Raw genomic sequence first — 17,301 nt, forward strand, 5'->3', positions numbered from 1 at the left:
ACCTAGTGCTGAGATTGCAGATCGCAACCAAATTAAACCCCTTGACTCAACCAAACGTGGAAAAAGAAGAAACTACGATGTTCACAAAACGCAAAAAGCCCTCTCTCGAGCCAGTGTTTGGTTTGTCCATTCTGGGCTGTTGTAGAAACATGGCTTGTAAGGATACACTCAACTCATAATTTAATACAATTCATGATACTGGGGTCACAATAGAATTTTTTTTCACAAAATGAGTAAAATTATGAGTGAAGCATTTATTTCTGAGGTAGGGTATTAACTGTGTCACAAACCTTTGTCACATCAAACAAAATAAATTGTTCAATTTCTCTAAGTTGTCCTGCAACAAACTGTATCAGTGCATTGATTTTATCCCTTCTTGTTAACAGACTTATTTGGCAGGCACTTTCAAAAAACCCTTGCCATGTAATTGGATGAACCATCTGTCATCTTTCACCATCTATCACAGCTGAACTTCAACCAATCAGATCAAGCCATATAACGTAGTCAAGCCAGTCGGGAGAAGAGATAAAAGTCTTCAATGCCGTTCTTTGCTCATCTTTAAAAGAAGAAATACTCTCCTGCTCTGATATAACTGATGCTAGCAACATCTACTCTAATCACTCAGCTCAACAAACCATAGGATGTTGTCAAGAAAATTGAGAAAAACCTTCAGTGCCGTAGCCTGCTGATTGGTGCGCACCACTGTGGTTTAGACACAGAGCCTGAAGCCTGGCAAGATTGATTCTCAAGTGATTTCCAGAGTCCAGCTGCCTAGCAAGGTTAAACAGTCAGCTTATTATCAATTATTTTTAACACATATCCAAGGCTAAGCTGCTGACTGTATGAAATAGTCAACTGCCTCTGAGGACCAGGACCCTGAGGGCTCTGACAACCTCAGGTTTGCCAGTGTTTCAACTGGCTTTGTGGGGATTTGATTATATTCAGAGTTGTCTGTTTGTGATGAGTGCTGAAATGATCAGGGCCAAAATTAAAGAGCTCCATTATTTTAGTTAATGGTGTGCTGACAAAGTGAACCAACTAAAAGGGTTTCTGAAAATCAAATTAGACCAACGGAGAGAGAGTGGATTATTGTTTCAGAAAGGTTTACTTGTTGGTTTCTGAGGCTCAGAGCAAAATATAGAAGAGCAGAGAAGAGTGTAGCCGGCTGTGTGCACTATACTTGATGTACTTGAAGGGAATTATGTTTTGTGTATTTTGGATTTACCCAGAAGCATTAACCCACTTTTCATCCATACTTTGTTGCTTACAGTACAGTCTTTTTAGTTTTCTCTCTAGTGAGAAATAGCTATTGGGAAGACCCATAAAAATACAACTCATTCAGTTCCATTGAGGAGCTTGTGTATTGGAATCATTTGAAAATGTAGCACCTTATGTCAGCAGTTGTTGGGAGAGGCGATATACAGAAGTTCATCTGCAGCAGTAAACAAATCTTGGATTCAATCGACATGTACAGATTTGATAGGGTTGTGTGCATGCAATGACTGTAATCAATATTTTAGGGCACAAAATAATGGCATCTAACATTACTGTTGGCGACAGTTAACTTCTTTTAGCAACAGTCATGGATTCACAGATTTTTAAAATGGCTTTATCTCGAGATCACAAGTTATTTCGGTATCTCAAGATGACAATACTTGTTTTCTTGTGACTAGTGCAGTGCCCGTAGGAAGTATGTATTGCTATAGAAAAGTGGGAGGTTAAGTAGCTTTTTCATGGATGGCCAAATGAGGTTGTGTTTGAAGGTGGGATGTCAGGGACATTTAGGTTTGTTGTGAAATGTGTAGATTGATAACTATTGTGTTTTCATATAATTTGGCTTTTAGCAAGGACACTGTAGGGAGATGAACCCCATTCCACTAATGTGAAAGTACCACACCTCATTCAATTCAATTCAATTTTATTTGTATAGCGCCAATTCATAACAGAAGTTATCTCAGGACACTTTTCAAATAGAGCAGGTCTAGACCGAACTCTTTAAAACATTAATTACAGAGACCCAACAGTACCACCATGAGCAAGCACTTGGCGACAAGGGCAAGGAAAAACTGCCTGTTAAAAGGCAGAAACCTAGGACAGATCCTCCGGCTCTAGGTGGGTGGTCGTCTGTCTCGACCAGTTGGGGTGAGAGAGAGAGAGAGAGAGAGCGAGAGAAAGACAGACAGACAGACAGGTGCACAGCAACAACAGTATTGGCAATGGCAATCTAGCAGGACCATGGCAGGAGGCTCCACCAGGATCGACAAGAACCTGCGAGACGAGAAAGCACAAGAACTCTGGGGAAGAAGTGAAGTTAGTAACATGCATTAATGGAACATGAATGAGTGCAGAAAGAGAGAGGAAGGGAGGAGCTCAGTGCACCATGGGAAATCCCCCGATAGTCTAGGCCTATAGCAGCATAACTAAGGGATGGTTCAGGACTCACCTGATCCAGCCCTAACTATAAGCTTTATCAAAGAGGAATGTCTTAAGCCTACTCTTGAATGTGGTGAGGGTGTCTGCCTCCCGAACCACAACTGGAAGCTGGTTCCACAGGAGAGGAGCTTGGTAACTGAAGGCTCTGGCTCCTGTTCTACTTTTAGAGACTATAGGAACCACAAGTAGCCCAGCATTCATAGAACGTAGTGTTCTAGTGGGGTAATAGGGTACTATGAGCTCTTTAAGATATGAAGGGGCCTGACCATGAAGAGCTTTATAGGTGAGGAGGAGGATTTTAAATTCTATTCTACATTTTACAGGGAGCCAATGCAGAGAAGCTAGTACAGGAGAGATGTGATCTCTTTTTCTAGTTCCTGTCAGTACTCGTGCTGCAGCGTTCTGAATTAATTGGAGCGTTTTAATGGACTTATTGGGGCAACCTGATAATAAAGAGTTGCAGTAATCCAGCCTTGAAGTAACAAATGCATGGATTTGTTTTTCTGCATCTGTCTGTGATAGTATGTGTCTAATTAATTTGTAATATTACGTAAACGAAAGAAGGCAGTCTGCTTTATGTGGGAGTTAAATGATAAATCCTGATCAAAGATAACTCCAAGATTCCTGACAGTGGTGCTAGAGGCCAAGTTAATGCCATCTAGAGTAACTATATCTTTAGACAGTGAGTCTCTAAGGTTTTTGGGGCCAAGAACAAGAATTTTGTTTTTTCTGAGTTTAACATCAGAAAATTGCAGGTCATCCAGGATTTTATGTCCTTAAGACATGTTTGTAATTTAGATAATTGATTAATTTCATCGGGCTTCATTGATAGATATAACTGCGTATCATCTGCATAACAGTGAAAGTTAATGGAGTGATTCCTAATAATGTTGCCTAAAGGGAGCATATATAAAGTAAATAGTATTGGTCCAAGTACAGAACCTTGTGGAACTCCATGACTAACTGTAGTATTTATTGAAGATTCATCGTTAACATGTACAAACTGCGAGCGATCTGATAAATATGACTTAAACCGGCTTAGTGCGGTTCCTGCATCTCATGGTCAGCGCGTATAAATTCTGAAAGAACAAAGTGAACTACATCTGAAATGGGATGAAACCTGGCAGCATAAACAGACTAACTTGTAGCATAGCCCAGTAAATGAAATGGGCATACATCAGAGAGAGAGAGAGAGAGAGAGAGAGAGAGAGCAATGGCAGTAAGGGTTTCCACATCAAAAAATTGTTTTGAAACTACCAAAATAGTGTGAACGGATAAGCCGACGGCACGGAACGAGGGCATGATGGTCAGACAGTCTGATAACTGCACAGGTCTCTCACTCAACTTAATAAAGAGAAATGTCCCACAAAGCAACCTTACAGGACCAAACAACAGTAACGTAGTAACTGTAGCTGTCTTTGGAAACTTATATGAGGAAAAAAAATGCCACAGCTGTACGTGGAGAAGCGTCTGTCCTCCTGTCTGTCCTCCCGCCTGTCCTACCGACTCTTCGTCACATTTCTGCCCGAAAAACAGCATCTGTCACTGGCAAAAAACTCAAGGAGTGTTTGTGATCAAAAATCACCGCGACCGCCAGCCCTCCGGACCGAGACATCAGTTTACTTTCCACTGGAAAACATTCTCCGTCTTGCGAGTGAGAGAGTCAGACAGCGTCCAGTTTGTTGCTGGTGATTATGTATAATTATTTAATTTAGAGTGAAAAACGTAACTTCGTCACTTTCCAGGATGTTTGGTGGGTCAGGATCTCAATCACTACACATTAGGGCTCTGCAGTGATTGGCTCTGGTGCGCACGTGGCTATGGTGGCTATGGTAATGCTAGCGGAATTCTAAATAATTTATGAAATAATTTATTAAATGTATCTTTGTAGTCCAAACAAAGCCGACATTGCACACCCTTAAACCACACAGCAGCCATGTTGAAACTCTCAGGTCATTCTGATCCTGATCTGCAGAGATATTTGAGCCACACACACACACACACAAACACACAGACAGACAGAGATTCCTTGCTTTATAGGTAGATGACGAGTTAATTTATCTTGCTAACTTGAGAAAACAAAAGGCCATTTTTCTTCATACTGAGAGACTTTAGGAAGAAAATGTCTCTCATTTTGGTTTCTAAGCCTGCTTACTAAGAGAGAGAGAAAGAGTCAGGTAATGCTGATTTTGATGTAAATATAAATGTTTGTTTGTGATGACTAGCGCCTAGTTGACCAATGTGCTTCAGGGACTAGATAGATAACATTCACATCAGTCTATTCCAGCTGGAATTTCATAGATGACTACACTGTGACAAAAAACATTTTCTCTTGATAAATTATCTTTGAGCCTTACCTTTTTTTTCTCTAAATAACAGGATAAATGAACTCGTTATCACAAGAAAATTAGCAACAAAATAATTAACTGGAGATAATGACATCAAAAAGATGACCAGTTAGGGCTTCTGTAGTGCTGTCTAATGTAGGCCGTTAATCTTCATCCAGATTTTCACAACATCGTTGTATGGATTTTATTGATGGTTTTAGCCACTCCTCTCGAGCTAAACCTAGACAGTTAAGGTAATTTGAACAAAGAAAGAAGTCTTATCATACCACAGTCCAGTATAAAGTAACCAGTGCCTTTTCTACTAACCTCACAATAAACAAGAACAAACACCTATTTAAAAGCTCTTTTAATGACATAACTTTGGTGTATTTCTTTCTTCTGCAATGGTTTAATGACCCCCAAAAGGAGAATTACCTGCACCAGAATTGTATCTTGATTAAACAACTCCTCATAGTCATAATGGAGACATAGCAGTAGTTCATGTAAACCTGCATCAATTTTTGTGGGGGGACATGTGTTAAATATTTGGATGGAAACCTGGCTACAGACTAAAACAAACAATAATTTGAATTTAAAATATAATATAATATAATATATATGTACACTTTTGTCAAATGACTATAACCAAGAACAGGACTTCAAGCAGTTCTTAGTGGTTTTGTCTTCAGACCTGTTGAATATGTAGGATGCTGGGCACATCCCTGGAAGTGAATGACCTAGAAATGTTACCATGCATTGTCTGAAATTCTCAAGTACTCAGAACACCTGCAAGATACTGGGAGGGCAGATTTTCCTCTCAAAAATCATTTTGTCTTTAACAAACTGTCTCTGTGTGCTTTCAGATCTTGAATTGCAGCTTGATTACGGTTGCTTGTTTCGTCTTCACAGTCGCATTTTCTCTGCAGACTTGGGACCAACATTTGTGTCACAAGCCTGATTCACTGTTTCTATGTGATTACTTTTCAAAGGGCTTTTCCAAATCACAGACACATAAAACTGTTATTTTTCAGTAAATAGGCTGAGCAGGGGAGAAGGAACGTGTTTCATGAGGAGTGGTGTTGACTGATAAAGCAAATTGTACCTGTGTGACAGCTTTGACAGCCTAGGAAAGATTTAAGACACCCTGAGGGCATAAAAGTGCTAATAGTTAGTCTGTATGCTACTTCCATAGCATTTTCCCCTCTCCTCCTCCCATCCTGGCTGCATTTTCTGAAGGAGCTGTATGTGAAATGCATTTGAGGCCTCTGGAGGACAGGTATGGAAGCCCCTTTCCGCCAATGTGACGGAATAAAAAGGATTCTGTAAATCATTATAATGACAAACGTTACTCAAAATATTGACATGGTATGTCACAATATTTACTTAGTATCTCAAAATAATCAGAAACTTTGTCAATATTTTTACTTAGTATGGCAAAGTCATTATTTTGATGAAGTTTCTCATTATAATTACATACAGAATCTTTTGTTTTTTGTGTAAAAATACTAATACCACCTTGTGAAAATACTAATTTACTTAATGGTGCAATGTGTAACTGTTTAAACTAAAATTATTGATGTTATGTCAAAGATGTTGCATGCTAACCAGCTAACCCCGGCCCGTCCTATCTCTTCATACCTCAAGAGGCAATAGTCCGATAGTATAGCTTTTCTGGGAGATGTGTGAGTGGGTGTGTGAGTGGTGAGTTTGCTCAGTTACACAAGCTGAAATAAATAAACAAAATAAACTCACAAAATGTCAATAAAGGAAATATTCTTACACCTATTTCCTTTATAAAATAGGAAAATACAACTGTACACCTCTCTTTATCCAAAATAATGACTAGCTTAATCGACTTGTTAACATACAAACTCAACAGAAACTAAATTAAACTCACCAAAACTGTCATGGTTAGTCTTTCCACTGTTACACCAACTCTTCTTGGCTTCCTATAAATCCTTAAAGGACCAGTATGTAGGATTTAGTGGCAATTAACAGTGTAGTTGTAGATTGTACCTCCCTTGCTTCACCCTCCCCTTTTAAGCGTGAAGGAGAAGCTACGGTGACTGCAAAATGGTGCGTCTAAGATAACAAAAACATAATGATTCTTATATTCAGGTGATTATTCAGTATTGAAAACATACCTATGAATGTCTATTCCCTTTCTGACAATAGCTCCTCCTAAATGTTACACACTGCACCTTTAATTCATAAAGTTAGTTCAGGTTTCACAGACACCTCTCCTGTCCCCACCTGAATCTGCTGTGTCTTTTGTTGCCCCTGTACTGTATTATTAAACTGCTCTCCATTGGTCCCAGTACAGCCCAGTATTTTTCACTGGGAGACTGTCAGTAAGGTAATAGGTCCGTTAAGTTAGCTGTATGACTAACTGAACTAACTAGCAGCATTTTAGGATGTGCGATATGCTGGCCTTTGTTGTTATGGAGAATTAATTTGACAGGTGGAGAGTTGCCTCAATTTTTATACTGCACCTTAAAAGTATGAAAAATAAAATAATTCATAGTAGAAAATATTCAAGTAATGTACAAGTACCTCAAATTTGTATTTAAAGACAGTACTTGTAAGTGCACTTACATTCACCACTGCTAATGGTGGCCTTCACGTCCAGCTCTTCCAGGCCTAATATAAAGGAGATGGCAGTGTGGTGGTGTCAGCTGAGTAAAAATAAATTACACATTAATTTTTCTCTTAAATTGACTCGCAAGCCAAGTACATCAGCACATTAAATGGACACGTATTATTTTTCATGTTTGATTCATTTCAAGAGAACCTTGAAAATCAATTCTTAATGCAATTTTGTGTGTGCCGAGCACTATGTACTGTATGTTGACGAATATGCTATATTTGAACTGATAAAGTTATACTGAAAAATTACATATGCTTCAGTATGCACATTTGCAACATATATTCAAAATATGATAAAAATAACAGCGAATAAATTGTTACATTAATTTTCAGCTCACTAGAAACTCAGTCATCATCAGGATTTAGTGGCATCTAGCGTTGTATTGGCAGATTGCAACTCTATTGCTTCAAACCTTCTTTCCAATTGGAGGGAGAAATTACCATGATCACAAAATGCCCTGTCTACAGCCAGTGTTTGCTTTGTCTGTTTTGGGCTACAGTAGAAAAATGGCAGATCAACATGGCGGCCTCAATGGAAGGCGACCCACAACGTCTGTAGATAAAAACTAATGAAAACATACGCAAGGCCTACTTTGTTGAGTTTTGTAGGGGGCGCCATCAAGCCATTGTTCCACACACGGCCAAAAGGCCGTCACATATCAGATATCACACCAACTGTGTGCCATGTTTTGTGAGTTTTCGAGGATACCACGCTGTCCACGCTGACATGTTGTTTGACTTTTGTGAGTTTCAGTTTGTCACAAACCCCTCCAAAATCCAATGGAAAAATCCCATTCCTTCTGTTGAAGGCCTAGAGTGATGCTAACTTCCAAGCTGGACAACAAAAATACTTAATCTCTGCAGCACTCTATCACAGTTTAGCTTGCATTACCTAATAACTATCCATACATGTAAATTAACTTTAAAGATGCGGTAGGTAACTTATTAAAAAAGGGTAAAAAAGGTTTTGTCATATTTGCTGAAACTTTCAATGTATCCTGACAGTAGAACATCAGACAGATAATCTGTGAAAAAAAAATCAGGTTCCTCTGGCTCCTCCTAGTGCTCCTAGTGGCATTTACAAGTATCCACGGGGCCTGAATGTAAACAACCAATCAAATCCCAGGTCTTCGTTGGGACTGAGACTCAATAAACAACTGCCTTCAGGCCACCAACCCAACTAACTAACTAACTTTAACTTTCTTGGCTCCATGTGGTTGCTTTCGTTCAAGCACTATCTGTCTCATGTGCTACTGTCAGGATATAGTAAAAGTTTCAGAAATATGACAAAAAGTTATTTTTATAAAACATACCTACTGGTCGAGGCAGACAGCCACCCACCTAGAGCTGGGTTCTGTCCGAGGTTTCTGCCTCTTAAAAGGAAGTTTTTCCTTGCTGCCATCGCCAAGTGCTTGCTCATGGTGGGAACTGTTGGGTCTCTGTAAATAATTTTATAAGGAGCACAGTCTAGACCTGCTCTGTCTGAAAGGTGTCCTGAGATATTTTTTGTTATGAATTGGCGCTATACAAATAAAAAATGAATTGAATTGAATTGAAACATTTAATTGCAGCTTTAATAGGCTGGAAAAGATTTTCCCTGTCGCTAACCCTTTAAACACACATTTTCTGAACAAATTAGCATATTGATTATGCGTTATAGATACAAGAGTACAACAAATAATGAGAATCAACCCATTCAATCTTAATGAATACATGCTTAACAGCAGTGATCTGCATTCATTATCAGATGCTCAACAAACACCTCAGAGTAGGACCCTGCATTCTGAGCTGTGAGCTGCAAATATGCCATATAAAATGATCTGAAATAAGTGCCAGCATGTAAACGGTAGTAACCACAGCAGATTGCGGAGGTAATGCAAATGAAAGAGAGAAAAAGGGTTTCAAAGGACTCTCCCTCTCAGTTCCTTTTTCCTGCACTGTGCCATTGGCCACATGATTCTGAAAACAGGGTGAACATTTTTGAAGGGGTGCAAATTTCAGCTCTGCTCCGGGGATTAATTTAGTCTTTGGCTCCTTTAGGTTTGTCAGACAATCATTAGGGTGGTGGAGGCAGCCCTCTGGATGGAACTGATGTTTCAGAAAGAATGAAAAATCTAATATTTTTGAAGGTAATGAGAACTTGGGTAAATGTGCCTTAAGACATCAAGTATTGATACTGTAAGAAGAAATAATCTCTTTCATTTAAAACAGATCTCTTACATCCAAGCCACCTGGAAACTTAAAACTTTTTCCCACAATAGGAACAGTGTAGCAGCCAAAAGAAACACAAAAACAATATACAACATATTAAAGCTGCAGTAGGTCATTTTTATAAAAATTACTTTTTTGTCATTTTTTGCTGAAACTTTCACTATATCCTGACAGTTGTACATGAGACAGATAATCTGTGAAAGCTCCTCCTAGTGCTCCTTAAGGCATTTACAAGAATCCACTGGGCCTGAATGAAAACAACCAATCAGAGTTGAGTGCGTCTTACACGGGCAGTGGGACTCTCTAATCTGTTGACCTGGGTGGCGAAATAAAAAAATAATTAGGTCAAGCACGCAGACGCTGTGAACAAGCCGTAAGGTCGCGGATTCCATCCAGCAATTACACGTTAATGGCGTGCTGGAAGGATGAGTGGAGGATGCTGTTAGACGCAGTAGGAGGGTGGAGGTGGTACTCTGCTGGGGGGAGTGAGAGATGATATAGAGAACTCTGGGATAGCGCAGCAATCAGACTGAGGACTGATTGTTGGTGTAACAAGAAACTGACTGAAGCTTTCTGCAGCTAGCTGTCTCATTGATTTGTTTGTCCATGTAGCAGCATCCACAGCACCTTGTTTATTGCTCAGCTCCTTAAGCTGTCATATTTTGAAGTAACAGTTGGGGATGCTGCTCCTCCTTGAGGGCTCAGCCAGAAATCTTTAGAATTTCACCCAATAATTGCACCATTTTCAAGTTGTTTCAGAGTGAAATGAATAGAAGATGTGAGACACTGTGCTCTGTCAGAAGGTTGTGGTCGGGTGTGTAGTTTGCCTTTTACAAAAAATTAATGCAATCCATTCTCGTTCAACTTTTTATTTTCAACCACAGGAGTAAAAGCCTTAGAAAAAATAAGAGTCTTGATGTTGACAGTCATATGATAGATTGTATCTGTCCAACGCTTTGTTCAATTTTCAAAACTGACCAACCCTGGTCTCATCGCCTTCTATTGAGTGACAAAGGCTTCTGTTAAGTTTTGATAAACTGAGCTCCAGTAGATAACTTTTATACAAATAACTTGTTGTCATATTTGCTGAAACATTCACTATAACCTGACAGTTAAACATGAGACAGATAATCTGTGAAGAATATAATCTTAAATAAAAATCTGGTTCCTCTGTTTCCTCCTAGTGCTCCTAATGGCATTTGAAAGAATCCACCAGGCATGGACGAAAACAACTTACACCCTTTTGTCTGGTGGCTTTAGGACAGCTGATTATTGATTCTCATTTCATCTGTATTGAAGGAACCTAATATTTGAAACTTTTCTCTCATTCCCACAGTCTGATCCCGCTAAGTGCAGCAACCAACGGAGGTTTTGTGAGGTGAGGCGACAACAATTTGTACAGAATACAGCGGATATGGATTATATTAGTGCCGAACTGACAAGAACACTGTGGACATATGATGGGCTGTAGCTGTTGTTTTAAAAGTTGTGTTTATACGGACACTTACGGAATTGTTAAAATGTCATATTTCTTAAAGGGAGTTTGATGTAAGCATAGGAAGCACAGGAAGCTTTTCAAACTGCTGTGTATATTTTTTTGTCACCAAGACATAAACACTTCAGTATGATAATGAAGGAAAATGCTACCCAGTGCAACACTGTGGCTCACGGATGTGTTTTTAATACATTTTGGACAACAATGGAGCTCTATGTTACAGAGGAAGAAGATACATTATAAGACTTTGGATACACACAATACACACTGCTACTTAGAATACCTATTTTCTTGGGTTGGTCCAGGTTTGGCAACCTAAACCTGGACCAAAGTGTTGAACACGGATGGACTCTAGCTAACAGTTTTCATCATGAGTGTTTTCTACTAAATGAACACAAATTCATAGACTTCAAGGCTTTTATCTTTTCAGCTGAAGGCTGTCTTTTGTATGTGTGGTTCAGTTTCTGAGCAATATTTACAGAAAACATATCATTGTCATAGCAATATGGCAATAATCACAGCAGCCTTGGTTGTATACTGTAATAATGTAAAGCATACAGTAGGATATACATATTTTCCCCTGATGCTTCCTTTTTCCCTCTAACACACCTGCATACGTAAACTTCTAAAACATATTCCTTCCACCAAGCAGCGCTAATGCAACTTCAAAAAGATGATTGCCTGTCATTAAAGCTAGCAGAAGGGAAAGGTAGGCTGGAGTGGAGCTTGCAGCCCGTCGAGGAGAGGAATACTAATTAAGACTTTGGACTCTCTCTTCTTCCTCATCCATCATTGATGTTTCTGGAGGGGTACAGTTTATTTAGATTAGCAGCTGTTAGAGCTGGACTGTTCATACATACAGACTCTCTAAACTCAGTGTAGTTGTCTCCTTGTCTATTGAAGCCCTCTGTTTCTATACCAACAAGATATTTGAATGCATGGATCAAGTGGGATTGATACATGTAACATGTAATTTTGACCCACACCAGCTCCAACAATACCAATGTAGCAACATCAAGCTAATCTTTTAGCAATTTTGTCACCAATTGGCTATCATTTCTTGCCTCAATCACTACATCACACAGTCAGATATACTACCATTGCTACACAGAACAAGCTGTGCAACAAGACTGCAGCACCCTTGCAATATCATGACTGAAGAATCAGGACCAGAAAAACTAATAGCACCCCAACTGAGATTGAGGATGAGATTTACTCTTGTCTGGCAGCTTCTCTTTAATTTTCTCTCTTTAATTATTTAGGTGACTTTAACAAAGGAACTGTTCAGAGCAGATCGTGACACAGAACTGGGGGTGGAGGTATCTGTTTTTACACCAACAGTAGCTGGTGTAATGAAGGGACAGTGATCCAACAGCACTGCTCTGTAAACCTTTTTACTCCCCCCGTGAGTTTCATTCATTCAGATAGGTACTGTGTGTGGAGTGGACTAACCCGGACTCTTTAGTTATTGTCCTTGGTGACTTTAACAAAGGAAACCTCAGTCATGAACTTCCAAAATACCGACAGTTTATTAAATGCCCGATCAGAGAGGAGAAAACACTGGATCACCGTTACACTACAGTCAGCAGAGCTTATCATGCTCTCCCCCGTGCCACAATGGGCCTCTCTGACCACATCATGGTCCACCTGATTCCTACATACAGGCAGAAATTAAAGCTCTGTAAACCTGTTGTGAGGACATCAAAGCAGTGGAGCTGCGGAGGATCTCCAGGCGTGTTTGGACTCTGTTATCAGGACTGCTACCAATCACTGTAGCACTTTCTCAGAGACTACAGTTACTACAGTAACCTGCATTAATCAAATCAACAACATAATACAAAAACCACAATAACCTAAATAAAACGCATCAGTAACATTAACAGTAATTAAACAGTCCTTGCTTAGCCGTTAACTCTGTTAAGTTATCTGTCTATGCCCAGTACATTACGGGCAGTCCAAAGGCGGGAGGAAGAATTGCCGGTGAGCTGCATGGATCAGCTGGCGGTCCTGTGAGAGTTGTGGTTCTGAAGTAGAAACAGACTCTGCTGTGCAGTGTCTGCTGGTGCAGGTTGCAAGAGGAAAGGCGTTTCGCTCGTTGCTCTGTAGAGTTAACGATTCTGCGTTAACGCTGCGTTCCTCCGGTAAAGTCAGCTGGCAAACTTTCTCTTTAAAGATGCAGATGTTGACTCCCGTTAGCGGTGCGCTGACCAGGGACAGGCTCTTATGCCGTGCTATAATCCTTTGTCGTGCGTCTTCTCCAGTGTTTGAGGCTGCCTGTGTAAATGGGGGGAAAGTTGTATTGTTCTGACCTAACATGACTACAATGACTTAATGACAAGATAGATGTTGTTGTTGTAAAAAGATCAGAGTTTCAAAAACCTTGGCAGAAAAGAAGCAATTTGCAAGGAAATGTTATAAGATGACTGCTAACTTAACTCTCACAGCAGCAATTATCTAAGACATTAGTTGTCAGTCTTTTCAGAAGGAGACCATCAGAAGACCTAGATGAACACACAAAGACTAGACAGGACTACCAAAATACTAGGAATACCTATGGAAAACAAAGCCAGACTATCGTATAATCAGAATCAGAATCAGAATCGGAAATACTTTCCCAGCGGGAAATTACTTTCGTTACAACTCCAAATCTACATACAACATATATACATATATATAAATATATATATATAAATTAGTGCTGTCAGTTAAACGCGTTATTAACAGCGTTAACGTAAACCCATTCTTAGCGGCGTCAATTTTTTTATTATATATAATTTATATAATTTCCCCCTGGGATTATTAAAGTATTTCTGATATAACAGTGTAGACTATCAAAGACTGGGCTAGACCCTCAAAAGGCCTTCTTAAACCCCACTAGACCAAAAGCCCAAAATGGACCATCAAACAGGATGAGCATAGACCAACAAAGACCAGTCTACACCATGAAAAGACCAGTATAGACCCAAACCAAGGTATTGGACATAACTAAAATAATAATATTTTGACATGAGCACACACATTTTTGGAGAGCCATGTCTCTACCAAATGTAATGGCAATCCATCAAATAGTTGAGATGCTTCAGTCTAGACCAAAGTTGAAGCATGACTAAGAACAACTTGTCCAAAAGTTATCGACTATATACGTATGGATTTAAATTTGTGTCTTTATTACATGCGAGAAAATAAATGATCTGAGAGAAAAAAAAAATGTTTGAGAGAAAAAGTTTTATGAGAGAATTTTTTTTGAGAGAAACAGTTTTATGAGAGAATTTTGTTTTGAGAGAAACAGTTTTCATACCAATAGCAAAAAATAATAATATTTGAGACTAAAAAAAGTTTTGAGAGAAAGTATTTTCTCATAGAACAAAAAAAATTTTAATTTGAAATTTTTTAAATTATTTCTGAGAAAAAAAAATCTCTCTCAAAATACTTTTTTTAACCCTCAAATATATATATTTTTGCTATCAGTGTGAAAACATTTTATCTAAAAAAAAATGTATTTCTCTCAAAACGTTTTTCTTCTCTCTCTCAAAGCCTAAGTCTTTGCTCTCGATGCAATTTCTTGCTCTTGTGTCAGGATTTTGCTCTCGCTGTGAAAACTATGTCTTGGGCGAGGCCACGTTCCTATTGGCCAGTTGGGTGAGAATCGTCAAGGGAGTCGAACTGAATCATTACACCATTGTCGATTCACCGGCATAGATAGGTGCCTTAGTTGAGCGCGCAGACTCCAATGTTTGGGTAAGATGATGACACACACAACTCGATGGGTAGCTAGCTGAGCAAGTTGGTAATCAAAATCATTCCCATCATAGGAATGACTGTCCAGCCCTAACAGGTTAGAGAGTAACAGATCAGAGGTATTAAAGGATGTTTAACTGGTTAGTGATGTGGAGTTCAGCTCAGCTAACATCACTGAAGATTCAACATTAAATAGGCTATCCTAAATGGAAGCTAGTTTGCCGTTATTGATGTGTTTGTCAGATTGTCATGGACAAAGAATAGCACTCATATTCATGAATGTGTATTATATTATTAGTATGCTTTATTTATTATTAGATAGTTTCACTCCTTATTTAGTGAGTAGTGAGCTAGTTTCTACCCTAATTAGCAAATTTCTCGCATGTAATAAAGACACAAATCTAACTCCACCCAGCATACAGCTGTTTTCAGCCTAAATGCAGGGGTGAGGAAACTGTGTGAAGCATTATCAAAGAGCAAAGTGGACAGTGCACAGTGGAAAAACTCAGTTTACGCAACTTCCCAGTAAATTGATGAGCAACTGTGGGCTTTGTAGGTCAAGCTCACTCCTCAAACCTGGGATACAAACACAACAAATACAACACCTGATTGACAAATCCATCCATATGTGGACTTTATCACTCTTCATACTACGTCATCTGACCTTGACTTTGGACGGAGTCTTTGGAGTGAGATCGGGTTGGTTAATGGCTGATCCAAAGAGCTACACTGGAGGGGCACAGTCAGGACTTCTAGGTGTACAAAACAGGCAGCGGTTGTGTAAAGTGGGTGTGATTGTTGCAAGAATTATTGGACGCAGGCATCTTTGACTACTACATCTGAAAGGGAGTTTGAGATGCTGTTAGACAATCCAACAAGGACTTTTCGGAGAAATACTGAAGACTTAAAGGTTGTGTGGGGTTAGAAATAACGTAAAGGGGACAGAAACAACATTGCATTCAAGCTCCCAGGTCGCCAGTAGTTTAAGGTTGCCAAAGCATCTGTATTTGACAGCTTGGTAATGAGACTAATCACTCAGCTATCTTTCTCCAGAATGACTGACCCCACATTGTGGAGTTCGTGGAGGTGGACAGGTCGAAAGCATTTCCTTTCAACACCAGTGTCCTGGGATCATGTTGCAATCTCAGACTAGCAGCCAGTGCTGACTTCTATATAATTTGCGCATGATGACAACTTTTCTTTAACTTTACATGAATGGTTGTGGTTAACTAAGACTGACCAATACCTATACCATTTTTGTGTGATGCAGGGTTATCATAAAAACAGACCTAAAAGGTTTAATCTGTGACATTATATTACTCAGAAAAGCCTAATAGTTGCATGTAAAGACAATTAGTAAGTGGAGTAGTAAGGTGAGCTATTACTGTCTAGTTTACCAGTAATGTGTGGCAGTCATGGTCATTCTGTTGAGTAGATCAGACCAGTGCAGAGAATACCGGAGGCATTCCGTGAAATGCTTCAGGGTGAGTGGGGAATTAACATGTCAGCAAGAACAGATAAGACCCTCTCTGATTCTAATTGGATACCACGTGTTGGCTGTAATTTGGATGTTTCCTTTCACAAAGGTCTGGAAGTTAACTGGAGGTCAATCTTTGTCAGGACTGTCTTTGTTTGTCAGCTATCATTCTTGTCGTGTATTAACAGATGCTTGTGAGCACCACAAGATGATGAGACAGCATGATGGGATCATTCTCTTGTTTGCAAGTCATGTGCTATGATGAAGCAGACTGCTTTCACGTACAGCGACAAGCTGTGTATGCTGTTAGCAGACAAAAACAAGAATCTTTCACTCTATCAATCAGACATTGCAACTCTGAAGACAACCAGAGTGGTCCAGTCCCTTCTAGGGGAATTCATTGAGTCCCTAATTGAAATAGATCATTATGGATCATTGTGAACTGCCCTTAGTACTCCCACTACTGTGGAAGACTGCTAACTGCAGTTCCTATCTAAAATTGCATTGTAGTGTGAGAAAAAAATCAATAAAGAAGGTGAAAGTGAAGGCTAAACGGTCACTTTGCTGAGTTAAGGTTTGAATTGTGACACTTTAGTTGACAATTATTGGCTCTCCGCAACTTCAAATTATTATTGAATACTTCTCACAGAAGTCTGCAACCACACAGACGAGGAGTGGTGAAAGGAAAGCCCATTCTGATGGGGACAGCAAACACTGAAATCTGATGTGATCGAAGGGACTCATAAGTCAGATCTTTGCATTTCTTTAAAGGTTGTATTGCCCAAAACCATAAAAAAACAATAGTTGTGTGACCAGTAGAAAATGACCATTATAAAACTGTCTTCATCCCTCATTATATCCTCATTTTATCCTTTTATGTCATGTGCAATGCAATGAGAGATTTTAAGGCATGTTTTTGTAACTTGTGTTGGGTTGTACTGAATTTGGGTACTGATACCTTTTTTGGTCTAATT

The 17,301-nt window shown here is 39.3% G+C and overlaps 2 protein-coding genes across 4 annotated transcripts in view; one reads left to right on the forward strand and one right to left on the reverse strand.

The window, feature by feature from the left end:
* LOC127379674 (SH3 domain and tetratricopeptide repeat-containing protein 1) overlaps nucleotides 1–17,301 on the reverse strand; it is a 196,878-nt gene that overhangs the window by 86,522 nt on the left and 93,055 nt on the right. The window lies entirely within an intron of this gene.
* Nucleotides 1–17,301, forward strand: part of sstr1b (somatostatin receptor 1b) — a 251,490-nt gene that overhangs the window by 3,294 nt on the left and 230,895 nt on the right. Inside the window, exon 2 of one of the 3 annotated variants that reach the window (XM_051375237.1) lies at nucleotides 10,954–10,995. The exons of the other annotated variants lie outside the window; for them this stretch is intronic. The gene's annotated coding sequence lies outside the window, so the exon portion shown is untranslated. The remainder of the gene's footprint in view (nucleotides 1–10,953; nucleotides 10,996–17,301) is intronic. 3 annotated transcript variants of the gene reach the window in all.

This window comes from Dicentrarchus labrax, unplaced genomic scaffold, assembly GCF_905237075.1.
Source record: "Dicentrarchus labrax unplaced genomic scaffold, dlabrax2021, whole genome shotgun sequence".
Classification (NCBI taxonomy): domain Eukaryota; kingdom Metazoa; phylum Chordata; class Actinopteri; family Moronidae; genus Dicentrarchus; species Dicentrarchus labrax.